The following is a 17,280-nucleotide window of genomic DNA, read 5'->3' as shown; positions in this document are numbered from 1 at the left end:
TGTAACAATAACAACAAAGAGGCTGTAGCAAGATCTTCAAATAAAAATATGTGGTTCTTGACAGAACGCAAGTGTTCAGACATTTTAAATGTAATGCATAACATGCTTTCACCTATATATTTAAACACTTATGAGGATGTGTTTGTTCAAACAAAAGATGTGTCATTTGTCTTACACCTTTAAATACTACCCTGAGATGTAACTACGCCTTGCTTATCCTGTTTACAAAAGCAGGATTTTTTAACTACTCACAGGCTTTCAGACCAACTATTTACCAAATAAATCATCAAATAATCCAGATCTGAATTCTGAGGTTATAAAGTGTACTTATGAGACTGTGGGACATTGCTGATGTGTTGATTGTTTATTTGCTTATGGGGTACAGCGCAGCAATTGAACTGTAAAACAAAAAACATTATTTTCCCTGTGGCACGCTTGTGTTACCTAAATTCACCTGTACAGATTTCATAAAATTTCATATAAATTGCAATTTATTAGAAACAAATAGTATCCCCTTGTAGGTCTTCAAAGTATAGAATGAAGTGGTGGAGGAGAAATTAGGATTAATGGACTTGATGGAAATATGACATATTAAATCAATGCTCTCCAGAAACTCAGTAGAGAGCAAAGGTATTTGTAATCATTGATTTGCGAGTTACCTTTTTATTTCTAAGAATAAATACTATCAGACATTAACCTGTCTGCCTGAAAACTCTTTTAAAGTGGATTTTTATATAGTATTGACAGTATATTTATTCTATGTGATAGTCATCAAACATTTACAGCTGATCATTTCCCAGATTCTCATACAGTCAATATTTTGTGACCGTGACATACGCTGCCTATTTACTATGCCACTTTAATATTTTAAGGTAAAATACAACTAGGGATGGTTGAATTTGTTTCTGTTCATGGAACTGACCTCATTGTTTTGGTTGTATTGTAGCCAAACTCCAATCCAATTACATTTAATGGGCCTGATTTAAAGTTGTTTAGCCAAGGACAGTTGTCTTAAATTCCCCTTTTCCATGATTACCTTAAAAAATCTAAACAATGACAACATAAACTTTGTTAACATTGTTTAGATTTGTTTAGCTAATTAACTGAGGACAATGGTTCCCAGCTAAACAAATTCACAGGAGTTATAATGAGGACAGATAGATGTCTGTTTTTTAGCAAAAGAAGAGGTAGCTTTTTTTGACCTGTTTCTTTTTGGGAAAACCACATTCCAGAGGACCTTTTATGTAAAGGGTGCACACACAATCACTGCCCCTTCTCCCCGGAAAGTCCCAATCCTATCAAAGGGTTTAGTTTCCTAGCTGAATTGAGTGAGCTGTGTGAGACTTTATACTTGTCAATGTCAGTTATAGCATGCCAATCACCCTGCTTCAGAGATGTTCGGCTTTATTGGTTCTGCGCTAATTGACCAATGTTCTGGTTAGTTTTGACAGTCAGTGGAAATTCTTCACTCTGGTTGTAAACCTCTAGGCAAAAATCTTGGTTATGGGTTAGACCTTCTGTAAAGTTTCTATTGCTGTCTCTCTCAGGGAAATTCAGTATAGTAGAGACCAAAACAAAAAGTGAGGAAAAATGCAACAATTTACAGTGTCCCCAGAACAAGACGTGGGGTTATCTTCTAATTGGTACATTGGTGTAAGGAGGAAAAATATAACTAAAGCCCATATGTACTATTGCAGAGTTTCAACATGTTCCCCATAGCACAGAGCATTACATTTACCCTGCATAGGTATGTCTGGTTGTTGAAACTACTATTGCCACCTTGATTTTCACCAATAATATAAGCCACAAGAGACTGAATAAATTGGAAAAACATTTCTAATGACTGACCAAAATGAATAGGTATCAGGTAGTGTATGGTGAGAGAATGAGGGGTGCAGCATTTTTTAATTTTTAGTTAATGAACAGATGATAGGAGCCTGCAGGATACTCAGGCCTCAATGCACTCTAATATTCTGTATAATATAAAGGTCGGATCAGCAAAATAGTTCCTCTAGTCATACAGTATTGTATATTTAACCCCATGTTACTAAAGTTGTGCTTGACTTTAAATTTTACTTCAAAAGACAAGGAAGCACTGGGAATGCACACATCACACATAGAGATATAGAATCTAAATATTTTAACTTAGGAGCTGAGTAATGGCAACTCAAACAAACACACCCAACACAATGCTTTAACTTGCTAAAGACAAGTTCATTTTTTTGTATTATGTAAACAGAACAGACAAAGATGCAGCAGGAAAGGCTGCACAAAAATTTAAACTAGATTTATATATTAAAATACTTCACAGGTTTGCTAAATTAACGGTAAAGTCTGATTTATTGGTTTCTCTTAGTTGATAAATGTGTGTAAAGTAATAAATTTTCCCGAAAATAAACTTTTTGTTCTACATACATACCCATACAATATCTACTTCTGCTCCTGCCCAACTGTACATACTCAGCCTCTTGTTTGCTGGATTATCCAGTTTTCCCCTGAAAGTTTATCTTCACAGTCCCAATGTTTTAAAGAATGAGCATAGGTGCAAAAATTCAGAATGCCTTGTATAACAGCATTATATTTAATTTCCAAATTAAAGTAAGTAGCAATTTGCCTGGTGTAAAAATTTGCAAAACTTTGATTAGTAAATGTACCTAATATCCAAGCCATTCTCAGATAGGGTTCCTCCAGAAATTGGCATGAGCTCCTTGAAGCGTGACTGATTGACCCCCTCACTATATGATAGTGCCAGAATAGTTCTGGGGCCAACAACACTTGGCAGAGCATGCTTTATGAAACCAAGGACCTGTTTAGTTGTCATTAGCATTGTGACTACTAGGGTATGGAGGACATGACCAGGGTATAGAAGAGGAAGCCATTACTGCTTCACCACCACCAATGTATCCCCCCACCCCCAAATTAACACCTAAACTTAAAATAAAAACAATCATACTTTATATTGGGAAAAATTGGCCAAAGCAGCTCCTTTGATTAACAAAATTTAACATCTTATTGTATATACATGAATACAATATATATCAACAACATCCTAATAACAAAAAACTTCAAGTATACCGGAAATAGTTCACCCTCATTTAGGTCCATGAAAGTCACCCCATACTATCCCCTTTTAACCAAAAATACCTCCGCTCACCAGCCAGGCCCCCAGCCGCTAGCTCACCTCCTTGGAGACAGTTAGCGGATATTCACCTCTCACATCTAGCCCCCACAACAACCAAGTGTCATGCAGGGCAACCATTAACGGAAAGAACCATACTTTGATGGGTCCCATCCCCTTATTTTCTTGTTTCCCAAACGTTAAACCTTCATGGACCTAGAAAAAATGCCACCATGCCTCAAACAAAACACCTTAAGCTTGCGAGCACCACCTCACTCTCAAAGCCCTCTGCAAGCTATCTAGCATACTCAACAGCCATAAATCCGTGCCCACCACGTTAAGATGCACACCGTCACTCCACAAGAACAAACTGGGCTCCGACTTCAACTCCCAATGACGCACCACCAGACCTCCGACCTGAACCAGAAATCTCCCCACCTCTTTATTGACCTTAATGCGCACTCTATTTAACTTCTCAACCAAATGCACATGCTGCCGGGACACTCTTACCACCATCTCAGACCACAACAGCACAGTCTGGGAAATGCCTCCCTCAGCCTAAAATAATCAAATTTTATGTCCCGGATTAACTCCCGCATGGGCCGCATTCCCAAATCATCAACCCCAGTGTGGATTACCAGCACATCTGAGGGCCTATCTAAACTGGCAAACCTGTTAACGTCGGGAACCACCCGCCTCCACTGCATGCCTGGAATGCCTATCCATCGAACTTGAGCAACCTCCCACCTCAAACCCAACTGCCGTCCACATTGTTGCACGTCTGCCCTTCTGGCCCCCCAATAGACAAAGGAGTGACCCAAAATCCAGATCAGACATTCCGGCAAATCTGCAAATCGAAAGAAAGAAAATCTACCAACTTTAAAAACAAAACTGTGAACTCCAACCCTCCCCCAGACTTACATGTCCTTCCGACCCAACGACAATAGATGAGGGCAAATATATATCCTGAAACGAGGGGATTCCCATTGTCCAATGCGCTTTATCACCTCAAGCCCCAGTCCCCACCAGGCCGCCTCCGTGGCCGCCCCAATCTGAAAGGAATGAGCTGAATACTCACCAACCCTCCTTCCTGTAGCCACAACACATATTCGGAACACCGACCCAAATTGGAAGCGAGTCACAAAAGAGCCATCTATATGTACGAAGAAAGGCCCCACACCCTGTGGACGAATTGCAAGAACTTGTTTTCCGGAAGCCTGCATTCCATCCGCACTGAGTTTAAAACTATACCCAAAAAACTCAGTTTAGTGGAGCAGCACTCCAAACTTTGCAGTAACATGTTCCAACGTTCTCAGTACCCATAATCCCGAGGACCCACACATAAAATCCTCCAAGTAATGGATAATGGACGTGAGCCCCAAAACTTTCTTAACCACCCATTCAACAAACGTACTAAACATCTCAAACAATGAACAAAATATAGAGCAACCCATCGGTAAGCATTCGTCAACATAAAAAGCCCCTCCCCACTCACAACCCAGTAGCCAAAAACTTTCCGGATGAACAGGCAACAAATGGAAGGCCGATTTAATATCAGCCCTTGCCATTAAACAACCCCTCCCCGCTTTTCTAATCAAAGACACCGCAACATCAAATGAAGTATAAGCTACCTTACAGAGCCCCAGGTCAATACCATCATTGACCGACTCACCTTTGTGATAAGACAAATGATGGATCATGCGGAACTGATTAGGCTCCCTCTTCAGTACAACTCCCAGAGGTGAAACGACTAAATCAGCCAAGGGTGGCTCCTTAAACGGCCCTGCCATGCGACCCAAAGAAACCTCCTTGTCCAACTTGGCCAATGCTGACTTCATTTTCCTAGACCTCTGAGGGATACTCACCAGCCCACAAGGAATCCAAAAGCCCTCTGTAAAACCTAATTCCAATGACATTGTGGCTTTCCTGTCAGGATACTTACCGAGGAAAAGCCACATGCTTCCTACCTTCAATGTTGTTGTCCCTTTTTTCCCGTAAGCTCCGCAGCACGCCCCTTTCCTTTCGCAAGACATCGAGCCCCTGAGTGGGCCCCACCACAACTGAAGCATTCGTGTTTGAAACGACAGCTCGCTCCAAACAATGAGGTACGCTCTTACCTGCCAGGAAACCCATGGCTGCCGAGCCCCTGGCACTCCCAAGAAGTGACTGGGGCCCCAGTCTCGCAGATGTCATCAGCCGCATCCACAGGCTGATGTCCTTCTGATCCCGTCTGATCCCTGATCTCAACGCCTTACGCTGCCTAAATTGCTCATCATATTGGAGCCAGGCGATTCCCCCATAAACCCGATATGCTTCACTGATGGCGTCTAAGTAACAGAAGAAACCTGACCAGATCTCGGGCGCCCTCTCACCAACAATATTCTCCAAAATAGCAAAGGCCTGTAACCAGTTTTGAAAAGTACGCAGAATTAAACGCCACATTCCCTTCTCTTCTTCCGGTCTTTTCCCTTCCCCTTGCTTTAACTCGCTTAACTGGTAGAAGTGAAAATATCTCATCATATTCGCCCCTCCAAATCCTGTCTCTCACCTCCTGCACCAAATGTGCACCGAATGGGCCCTCAAAGCAAACGTACACCTTGCCATTCGCCACACTCTGAGAACTGGACTCACCTTCACTGTCCTTGCTATCCCCTCCGTCATCTACACCAGAACCCCCAGCCCCCCAGAAACCATTGATTGGGGAGTGGAGACCCCACTCCCCCCTACAGACATCCGGTCATCCCCCCCAGTACCAAGCGGGTCCTTAATCGTGCTTACACCAAGGTCCCCTTTCCAACTATGGCCCCCTTTAGGCCCCCGGCAAGCCCCCACCCCTGCCCCAAATTGCAGCAGTAACTCCCGCAGACCCTTCAAAAATTCCCCTGCTTCCAAACCCTCCAGAAAGGGGCCTGCCAACTGGCTGGCGTAATCCTACACCCCCACTAGACCCTGCATCTCCTGCCAAATCTCCTGCCGCCAGCACCCCCTACCCCCCTACTCCCAAACCCCTTTTCCTTACAGCCAGGTACTCACAGCCAGGTACTCCACGCCCCTCAGCCACCATACCGCTGTTTTGCCCCCGCATCTGAGACAGATAACTCCCCTTCTGAACGTTCATCCTCTTCCACTTCCGTATCGTGCCCTCCATCTTCACCCGCTTCCGGCCGCCACACAATGATGTCACCTCTGGGCGCCGTCCTCAACCCAGAACTTCCTCCCAACATCACCGGCCCAACTTCAGCATGCAAAACCCTTCCAGTGCTTGTGCTTTTTCCGGAAGTCACATGTTGGACCACTGTTTTTTATTTGTGAAACAAGCATGCCCAGTATTTTATTCTCAGCTATGCTTAGTCCCCATATTATCTGTGTAATACTGTGTACAGTGTACACATGTATAGTAGTATTTGATGATTTTAAAAACTGCTAAGTCCAGCATCACTTAGGTTGAATAAAAAAAGTTGTTGATAGATAAATAAAGTTATTGAAATTCAAGCTAAGGAACTTTACATATTTTGATTATTACAATGCTGTATTTTTTTTTTATTTTATAGACCATGATGTTTCTTTTTGCAATATTCTCACAACTGACAGTTGATTCCATCTTCAGACTCCTGTGATTTTTTTTTTCAGTTGTTTGTAGGTAAAGTAGTCCCTATATTTTTTGTAAGAAGTTTAATGGCAATATGTGTAACAGTGTATCTATCACTTCATAGTGAAAGCACTTAAAAGAGACAATCATTGCCAACATGTTATATGTAATGCAGGTGGAGCACATGGCCGCTATTTCAGATAAATGATATTGGCGTTTCTCTCTTGCTATTGTCCACAGGTTTTTCTTTTGACTATAGACAAATGCATTACATTTCACCTTTACTTGAACTTTGATTTATTGTAGCAGTATACCGTGCTCTCAGCCCACATTTCACATTGCCTGGAATCCTGGGAAAGCACAGTTAAAAAAGAAAGTAAATTGTTTTCTAGTATTAGTTTGCAATGTATTGTTCAAAATGATGGTATTGTGCTGCATGTTTTCTATTCACAACTGTTTTAAATTGTCTGTATTGATTTTCAACACACTGGACTATAAAAGAGAATTCAACTTTTGCTATTGATCTGGCCATTGATACATTCATCATTGTAATGGCACTTTGAAATCTAGCTAAATGCTATGCAATTAATATCCCTGCACATCAAAGCACATCATCTGAGAAAGACATTTTGAGTATCTACAGGTTTCAGTTTTACACTTTTTTTCATCATATTTTTATGGGCAAAAACATATTTTCTACTCTGTCTATGGTATTTTATATTTGTACCCAAAATAGAAAAAGAACAAAGTTTATTGATTATGGGAACAGGCAAGATTCAAAATATAAGATTGGAACTCCCAAATCGGTGCAAACTTGCATCTGCCTCATAACCATTTCAGTGAGAGTTTTAAAACATGATATTTTTAAATATCTTAACAAAGTATCATTGGTCTGATACTAAATTATCAGGAAAAAAATGTAATTATGCAAAAAAAAGTTGGGAAGGAAATGCATGGATATGAAGTGGCAACAAAAGATATTTATGGTCATAGATTTCTGTAAAATGTCTGCTTGTACTAATGGGAGGATGTTAAGTAATGGTAAGCTCACACATGTGGGTTTCTTTAATAAAATACATTTTCTTTGCAGCTCACTAGCAATTTTTGGTAAAAAATAATCACCTAGCTGCCTTTATAATTTAGGGAAGGGAATTCCTCTAGCTGCTGTTTTTGTTACCATCATGTTTCCATCTGTTTCTAAACCCAAAATCCAAAAATGTAATATATTGCACCTTATTGGTCTCTAATGAGGTCCCCTCATGTCAGGCTTTCATCCCTTTATTTTCACCAGGTAATCCCATTCAAGTAACACATTTCCTATGCATGGATGGCAGTATTTGTATAGATAGATATAGAGAGAGATATGGCTGCTAAATAGCCTTAATCTAATTTGTAGTGGAAGTTGCCCTGACATTGCACTGTGCACAAGTTGTCCAAGAGTGGAGAGGATACACTATCATGGGAGAACCTGGATAATCCAGCTAACCTAGAATGGATCTAGTCCTGGACTGAATACATTTGCAAATCAATAGCAAATAACTGTTAAGAAAGCCATTCAACAGTGAATGAACTGAACTGTTTAAATATAAATGGTTTACACATCCTCTTGTTTTTTGTTTTTGAACATTTAAAATTATCACAAGGTTGAGAACATCATTCAGAAGTAGACTGCAGGAGAAAATTAGGAGATAAACCTGGAACCAAAACTTTTCATAGATTAGAGTATAGTCTTGTGGATAAAAAAAGGGTAAGGTCCTGCTTATCAAGCTTTTGTTTGCATTAGTATTGCATTTCTCCCCCTACACGTCATTAGGGATTAAAAACAATTTAAAACAGCTTAAAACTGATTAAAAGCAGGTCCACCACATTCTGTGTGGTGGTTTTTTGTTGTAAAAAGATATCCTTGCCTTGTCAAAATGTGGAATCTTAAGCAAAATTAGAGCCAAAAAAATACAAAGCTAAAAAAAACTCTGAGGTTTTCAAAACTCATTCAGAAATGCCTCTTGAGAAAGTAAATTGTATTAAAAATGTGTTTAGTTATCCAATCATGTGCAAAGCAGATTCCTGTTCATTTATTTCATCTATAAGTTATTGAACAGTGAAAGTAAATATTACTACTATTTTTGTGTGACTATTCTCAAATCTATTAGTCAATCTGCCCAATTGCTATCTATCTAACTGTCTATTTGCTCTCATCATGTAGTGTGACCAAAAAGCTCCAGTTAATGGGAAAGGGGAAAAAAGCTGACTGCAGGCGAACTCCATTGAGAGTTCATCTGAGTTCAGTTCCCACAGTCACCGGGCTGTATTGATAAGTACAGCCCGGTGACCGTGGAAACCTGCTGTCACAGCTGATTGGAGGCATGCAAGTGCTTCCAATTAGCTGTGACTGCAGGCGAACTCTCAATGGAGTTTCTCTATTGAGAGTTCATCTGAGTTCGACGAGAACACAACCTCGTGGCGAATCACAAGGCTGTTCTCACTTACGTGTTCTGTAAGCGAGAAAGGCCCGATTCGCCTCAGATCGAAATTCAAAATCACTCATTCAAAATTTCACTCATCCCTAGTGAGCGCAAATGTTCGTTCACTCTATTAAATAATAAAGGTGTGAGCTGGGATGCCTATGAACAGCTTGTAAAGAAAATTGCAAAAAGGCAGGCAAAAATCCATTATTGCAGAAGAAACACAGTAAGTTTGTACATTTTGCATTTTTAGGTAAAGTTCCACTTTAAGGAGTCTATTTATAAAGCAGTGAATTTGACATTCACTGAAATATTTCATGATGGAGATTTAGTTGCTGCAATTGAAACACGTGGACCTGAAAGATTCTTCACCAGGGAATGCTTCAGTGAATGTCAGATTCATGACTTTGTAATTAAACTCATAAGAGACAGTATGCAACTGTTTAATTAATGATCATGCCTTAGTTGAAAAAATGAAGTTTGAGCATATTTTACATTTTCATAACTCTCTTATGCCAAATAAATTTAGGAATATAAACCCATTTAGTTCAAATTAATCACTGCAAGGCTACATATAATTCTAAACAGGAATGATATCCTTAAAGTCCTCAACCTAGACAGTTGGTAAAAAAAATAGTGGATTTAAAAACCAGTTGGACTGATAGAGTAAATTGTTTCTTCCACTGAATGGTTTGCTGTCTTCCTGGTGTCAGGGTTCAGCATGTGGATTAGGTAAACCAATTGTCACACTTACCTCTTCCCCTCTAAAGTGTAGACGCCTCTCTCCTGCGCATGCGGGCAGTTCTGACCGTGGGCGTGTCCTTGTTTCCAAGCTTTATCAATTCCATCCAATCCGCTGGCCAATCAGAAAATAGCCAGGACCAGCCCTGGCTATTTAGCTAGCTCACACATTGCACTAAATGTTCGTGCAACATGTCTCCATTTTGCCGAGCCCCTAGTTCCGTGAACTAGTTCCTGTCCACCTGGTGCTTAATTCTCCCCAAGGACCGCAACCTGGCATTAACCAGCACAACACCCTCACCATCAGAGGCTCTGGAAAAAAACCTGGTTACTGCTTACTCTACACCTTGGCCCTTCTCAGGGCTCACATCGCCTCCGTGCAAGCTGTAGTGCCCTCTAGTGGAAGATGAAGGCTCCTTAGCCTAAATTCACTTGGTCCAGCTATCACATTCCCATTAATTCATCAGATATGCCCTTGCCCCTGGAGCAAGCAAGGGGTAGGTAAATGCTTGCGGCTATAGATAGCTAAGCTGAGGAGGGCAAGACAGTCTTCCACTAGTTGCTACATGAGACTTAGGGAACAATTTAACAAAACTAGCTGATGGCTAAAGGGAAGTACCTTCTAGGTTTTATTTTCTGGAATACTGATTCTGCCATGTGAAACACAGGAAAGAGAGTGGGTAAAAGGGTGCTAAACAAAATACTTAAAGATAAGATTATGCTAGAAAATTAAAAATTGCAGACAGGCTCTTAATCGTAAAAGAGACATGTTAATCTGTCTTTATATTGACTTCCATCGACAGTATGAATGTGTATCGAGTTTATTGAGCATGTTCATACCTTGGTGCTGAAATGAATGAATGAATGCATGGAAAGAAGTTATATCATTTTGGTTTGAACAATCAATATGGCCAAATCCATGTCTAAATCCAGAAAAAGGACTAGGTGAAGATGTTACATAAAAAGAAAGGGCTGCACAGGCTGGATATTGGTCATGGTTGCATAAAAAGAAAGGGCTGCACAGGCTGGATATTGGTCATGGTTGATGATTTTAACTATTCCTTAATTAACGGTGTAATGTTGCAGCAAAAACAGTAAAAGAGTAGAGATTTATAAAATTGCTCAAGCCAATTTTTGGTACAGATCATGGAAGCCCTTACTAGAGATGAATCTCTGTTGGAAAAGGTAACTTTAAACAATGTGGAGTTTTTTTCAAAAAACATATATGGGTATATGGGTAGCAGCGACCATAACATAATTTTACTTTATTTAAGTTGCTAACAACAAGAACATACTGGAAACCTAAATAGAGAAAACAATTTGCAATGCTTAGGGCATCTCTCTAAAACTTAGATTGGTAGGAAATATTGTGAGAGAATGTTTCAAACTGACTGTATGTAAACACACTGCAAATTGTGTTCACATGGGCATTTAATGAAAAAGGCTAATAGTAAAACTTTTGCAGCTTACATCCAATATTAAAAAAGTAATAGGATTAAAAAAATTATAAAATGACAAAACACTTTTATCATGTAAAAAGTTACAAAAAAAATTAAGATCCCAAAAAAATCTAAATGAAAAAACAATTGTGAAAGTGGGTATGACTCTTTCAATGAGTATGACTCCTAAAATCTTTCAATATTATATTAATAAACTCAGGTCCGTACTGCATCCCTCCAGCAATGGTAACACGATTTATCCATTTAATTGTTTGATCTGGAATCAGAAAATATCCTCCTGTTGTGCAGGGTTCGATTTTCATGAAACAAACAAGAGACAAAATACATACCAGATGGTATAGATGGACCACTCATGCTGGACATGATAAAACCCTGTAAGTACTTTTCTGCCTATATGGTGGCTCTGCATGGGATGCAAGATATTAGGCTGGAAATTTTACATATGCTTCCTGAAAAAAAACAAATAAATAAAACCTGTTCCCCTCACCTTACATATATAATAAAGCATTGTAGTTCCATGTAATAAATGCAGCTAAACTTACAAACCCTACCCTTTGGAAATGTATTTGATAACCCTCATTAATAAAATAGTTTTCTGGGACCAAAATCTTTATAGTTCCATTTTAAAATGTACCTAAAAGCCTACAATTGGTCTATCTCTACTTCAAAACAACTCCCGATTACCTCAGAATCATAGAAATCTTTCTAGATATTACTGTAATCTTTCAGAAACCTTATTAAAATAGATTATAGCTACATCTACGGTGAGATGGTGACTTCACGGATACCCCATAGAGCCTGCTCCTACCCCAACCCCCACTTTTGCTACCCTTTACCCTTATAATCCCCCACCTACCAATTCCTTAAATTTCTTATTTTTTGTTTTTTTACTCATTTTTCCTTACTTCTTCATTCTGAATATCTCTCCCTAATTTACAATAATTTCCCTTTTTATATACTTGTATTTTGTCTCACATGTATACACAGATCTGCCTGAATTGACTAATTTTAATAACTAGGTTAAATGACACTCAGTCAAAATCAAATACCTTCTGATGTTTCCGCATTGTTATCCTCAAGTGAGGCCAGCAGCAAGGAAACTAGGCATAGGGCCTGCATGATAGGGTGGGAGGGCAACCCCCTGTAGGTGATTAAAAGGTTAAGCTTGCGGAAGTGCGGGAGTGCGTTTTAAGAGGCGAGTATTTAAACATTTTTGCCCTGTTGCCTGTGGAACGTTTTAATATTGAGCAGAGGGGGGGTAAGGGGCGCAGGGAAGAGAGTGAGCAGCGGTGTTGTCATTTGATTCCCCGGACACTTTTTAGTTGGCTGCAAGCGTTTAGTGTTCATGAGAGCATTGTTGGGGAACAGCAGCCGTGAGAAATATGCTGGTTGTTCAATGAGGGGGGATGCACGTTTGGAGGCAGTTGTGGAAAAGAGCAGGCGGCGAGGGTGCTGGGGGAGGGGTTTTTATATGGGTTTTTGATTCTGTGCAGTTTGGAAATGATTCCAGAGGAGCCAAAGAGGTGGTGTCGGAAAAGCTGGCAAAGGAGGTACGTTTGGGTAGAATGAGTGGGCCTTTTATGGTGCCGTCATTGGAAGGGTTGGTGCCTAAAAAAGAGCCAGGTAAGTATCGGATGATCCATCACTTATCGTTCCTGCCAGGGGGATCGGTGAGTGATGGAATTGATCCGGAGTTATGTGCGGTGGCGTATACATCACTAAATACAGCCATTAAGTGGATGAAACGGTATGGAAGAGGGGCTTTGATGGCCAAGACAGACATTGAGTCCGCTTTTCGGCTGTTGCCGCTAAATCCAGTGTGTATTCAGTTGTTAGGGTGTAAATGGCGTGGGGAGTATTTTGTGGATCGCTGCCTCCTCATGGGGTGCTTTATTTCTTGTTTCATTGTTTGAGAAGTTTAGCACCTTTTTGGAATGGGTGGTGCGTTATGTGGCAGGGGTGGAGTCAGTCATTCACTATTTGGATGATTTTCTCTTGCTGGAGCCGCCTAGTAGCTCGGATTGCAGGGTGTTATTGGAGTCGCTGCAGCATGTGGCAGACCATTTCAGGGTGCCATTGGCGGCGGACAAGACGGAGGGCCCGGGGATAACACTTACTTTTGGGCATCGAACTGGATTCGGTGGCCATGGAGAGGCTGCCGAGGGACAAATTGGGGGCATTGCAGGGAGGCGTAACGTTGTTGGGGAAATTGAATTTTGCCTGTAGGGTGATTGGGATGGGCAGGGGTGAAAATGCCATCACTTTGTGCGAATGTCCAAAGAGGTTCAGGAGGAATCCTTTAAGGCTTTGTGGTGAGAGGCGCCGACTGACGCAGTCGATTTGGACCTTTACACGGATGAGGCGGGTGCTAATGGTTTTGGTATGTAATATCAGGGAAAGTGGTGTGTGGGGGGGTGGTCCAAGGATTGGGTAGAGACGGAGTTAGTGAAGAATTTTGTTTGTGCTGGAATTGTTTCTGATAGTGGTGGCGGTGGAGTTGTGGTGGGGAAGCATTGGCGGATAAAAAAGTGAGGATTCATTGCGTTAACCTGGGAGTGTTGCAGGCTTTGAATAGCTTGTCAGTGTCATTAATTTTGAGATGTCTGCAACACAACATCTTTCTGTTTGCTCGTCACATTCCGGGGGTGTGTAATGTCATCGCTGACGCCCTATCTCGTTTTCAGTGCGACAGGTTTCGTGTGTTGGCACTGGAGGCAGAGCAGTGTGGTTTCCTTGGCCAGAAGGGCTGTGGAAGATTGCACTGGGCTCATCGGAAGTATAATTCAGAGGTCGGTGAGTGAGTGGACGTGGGGGTGCTATGCGGCGGTGTGGCAGGAATAGAGCAAGCTTTGTGAGCAGGTAGGGGGGTTGTGGCAAGGGTGGAGCCAGTGGACGTGCTTCTGTACTGGTTAGCAAGGGATTTTGCGAGGGGACGATCGGTGGCAACAGTTATTAGGAAATTGGCTGGGATGGCTTTTGGGTTCAAGTTGAGGGGGGTTAGAGATGTTGTAAAAGACTTTGTAGTGAGGCTTGCGGTGAAGGGTTATCGGAAGGGCAACAAGTCTTTTGACTTGTTGTTGGGGTTGGTGGGGATCCTGGAGGAGGTTTGTTTGGGGGTGTTTGAAAAACATTTAAGGCGGCATTTGTGCTGGCGTTTTTTGGAGTCATGCGGCTTGGTTGGTTAGCCCAGCTAAGCACAGGGCAGGAGGTATTTTGGCGCAGGATGTGTTTTTTGCAACAGATAAGGTGAGTGTGGTGATTCAAGACGGACCAGATGGGAAGAGGTATTACAGTGGGGTTGTTTAAGATATCGCGGGTCCCTGGTTTGCCTGGTTCGGGTGATAGGGGAATTTGTAACGGGAGACCTCAAGGGAAGGGTCCATTTTTAGTGCGTGAAGATGGGTCATAACTGTCCCTATTTCAATTTATTGCGGTTTTAAAGAGATGGTTAGCTCAGATGGGAAGGAATGTGCAAGGCTATTCGTCACATTCTAAAGACATGGGGCGAGACGTTAGGCTGGATTTTTTGCTGCTAAGATTGGAATTCCGGGGGTTGGTGATGGGTGTTGAGGGGCGCACAGTCTTGAGGTATCCCGCCTGTGTGCTGTGGAAGCTGGGGTTTAGGAGGGTAAAATGGTAATGGTAATTTTGAGGAGCAACACGACGGTAGGGTGCCCCTTTAAAGGTGTTATGGTGTGTTATGGGTGTTATGGTGTGGGGTCCCTGAGGCGGTGCTGGGCAGCTGGGGGTCGTGGACTTTACCTTTCCTAGGCCTGCAACCTGGCTGGTTAGGTTTACAGATGGACATAGGTGGACATAGTGCAATGGGGCACGGTTATTTAACCGGGGGGTTTATATGTGTTTTATATGGTTTTATTGGTTGAGGAAGGTTGTAAATGTTAGGTGAAAAAAATTGTATGTTAATTGTATGTAAAAAGCTATGCAAATGTATGTAGATTATGTTAATTTATGTAATTAAAAGAAAGGTTATATTTTTCGGTATATTTATAGTTATTATAGTTATTCATTTGTTAATAAACGGCTGCTTGCCAGCCATTTTAACTCCAGCAGGTGTCAGTGTGTTTTTGGGGTTAAAACGGGGTAGGGCAATGGCTGGTAAGTGGGGTTGGTGTTTTGTAGTTAAAAGGGAGTTCAAGAAGACAGGGGGTGAAGGTCCCTAGTCATGTCTTTAGGATCAAAGTACTTTTCCAGTAACAACAAACCTGTAAGTTTTCAGTTCAGTTAAAGGGGTTTTTTTCTTTAAAAAGAATATTATATGCAATAATCACTGTCGATTTGTGAAAACCTGGAATTGACAAATAAATATACCTTCTTCATGTAAGAAAATGAAAAAAAGTTCAGACAAGGGGAAAGAGTGGGCTGTGCATATAGTATACTTTGACTTTGCAAAAGCATGTGACAATTACATAGTGGCAGCCTTTCCAGTATTTATAGTTTAAACAATATTATGTCAGTCACAAAATAATCATTATTTAATCCAGTTATTTAAAGAAAAATCATGAACTGTGTTAAAAGGTCAATATAAGTACTCACAGTTACACAGCTCTGAAGTTCAGATTCTATTGCATTGCACAGTGATGTCAACCTAACATTCTGAGCTAGCCGACAGGTGGAGAGAACAGTAACAACCTCCTAATAATATAAATTCATTGTTTGGTCTGAAGGCTATTAGGAGGTTGGTGACTTAGTTGTATTAATGAACTGTAGTAGAGAAAAGAGAAGTCACATAATTGTAAATCCTTTATAAAACAGTAATACTGCTGGTAATGAGAAAAAAACACCTGTGAACAAATGTTCATTTGCTTTAAAAAGCATAGGCGTGAATGGGCCCTAACAGCTTCAGCCAGGTGTATGGAACCAACTATGTCAGATATAATAGGGAAACTATCATGAAGCAAAACACCCGTGTAAAGAGTAGGGCCAGGCTAAGGACCCCTTTATACATTTGAGTTGTGGTAGTAATGCAATAATTATGCCTTTAAATGAGTGTAAACACACAAAAGTTTGTGTGGTACTTTGATTTCGGAATGGCACTTCAATGTACAATTACAATAGTGGACAGAACATTGCACCGTACAGCACTGCCAGAAAGGCCCTTTCACATTTGCAGTGGAAAACTGTGTGCTTGGCTACTCCCAGATGCCTAGCAAACTGCTGCTGTGCGCCCAGGAGTAGCAAACATCACTTCCTGGTAACGGGTTTGCACACATTGCTCCTGCAACAGCACATGCAACTGGTAGGAGGCTTGTGATCCTATGTGATAGTAGTACTGCAGAAGAAGTTTAGCTTGTTCCTGTGGTGTCTTGGACAGCAGGGTTTATTTATTAACCCCTTTGGAGAACCCTCACCACTCTACAAGCTACAAGTACAAGAAGAAAAAATAATATTTTACTTACAAATTCAGATTCCTATCAGAATCACTATAATTTAATGATAAAATGTTGGTGTTGGCCAGCAACTAGGTGTAGTGCATAGTGAAGCACACAGTGCTACTTTGACAACCCATAGTAAACCAGACTTTATCTTATTGGCCCAAAGCTTTTAAAAATCTAGGGTTACTATGATGCTTAACACTCTTATTATTTAATAATGATTAAGTGTACAGTGCAATATGGTATAATAATGATTTGTACGGTGCAATACAGCAAGTGAAAATGTAACCGTAGTGGGGGACATTAATCAAGCAAATTAGCAGTTAGATTCAATTCAGGCTCTTACATAATTATTAAATTCCTGAGAGGTTAGCGAGGTCTGTGACAGTTTTTTATTACTTACAATGAGACATACCCTAACTCTAAACAGATGCATGACAAAAAGTGGTCAGGAGCAGGTTAAGGAAAACCATATAGTCACCAGCAATCTTCCAAGAATATTATTTACACCTTTATT

The sequence above is a fragment of the Pyxicephalus adspersus genome, chromosome 2, assembly GCF_032062135.1.
Source record: "Pyxicephalus adspersus chromosome 2, UCB_Pads_2.0, whole genome shotgun sequence".
In the NCBI taxonomy this organism is placed as follows: domain Eukaryota; kingdom Metazoa; phylum Chordata; class Amphibia; order Anura; family Pyxicephalidae; genus Pyxicephalus; species Pyxicephalus adspersus.
The sequence above is the reverse complement of the archived record's forward strand: the minus strand, read 5'-3'. Positions refer to the sequence as shown.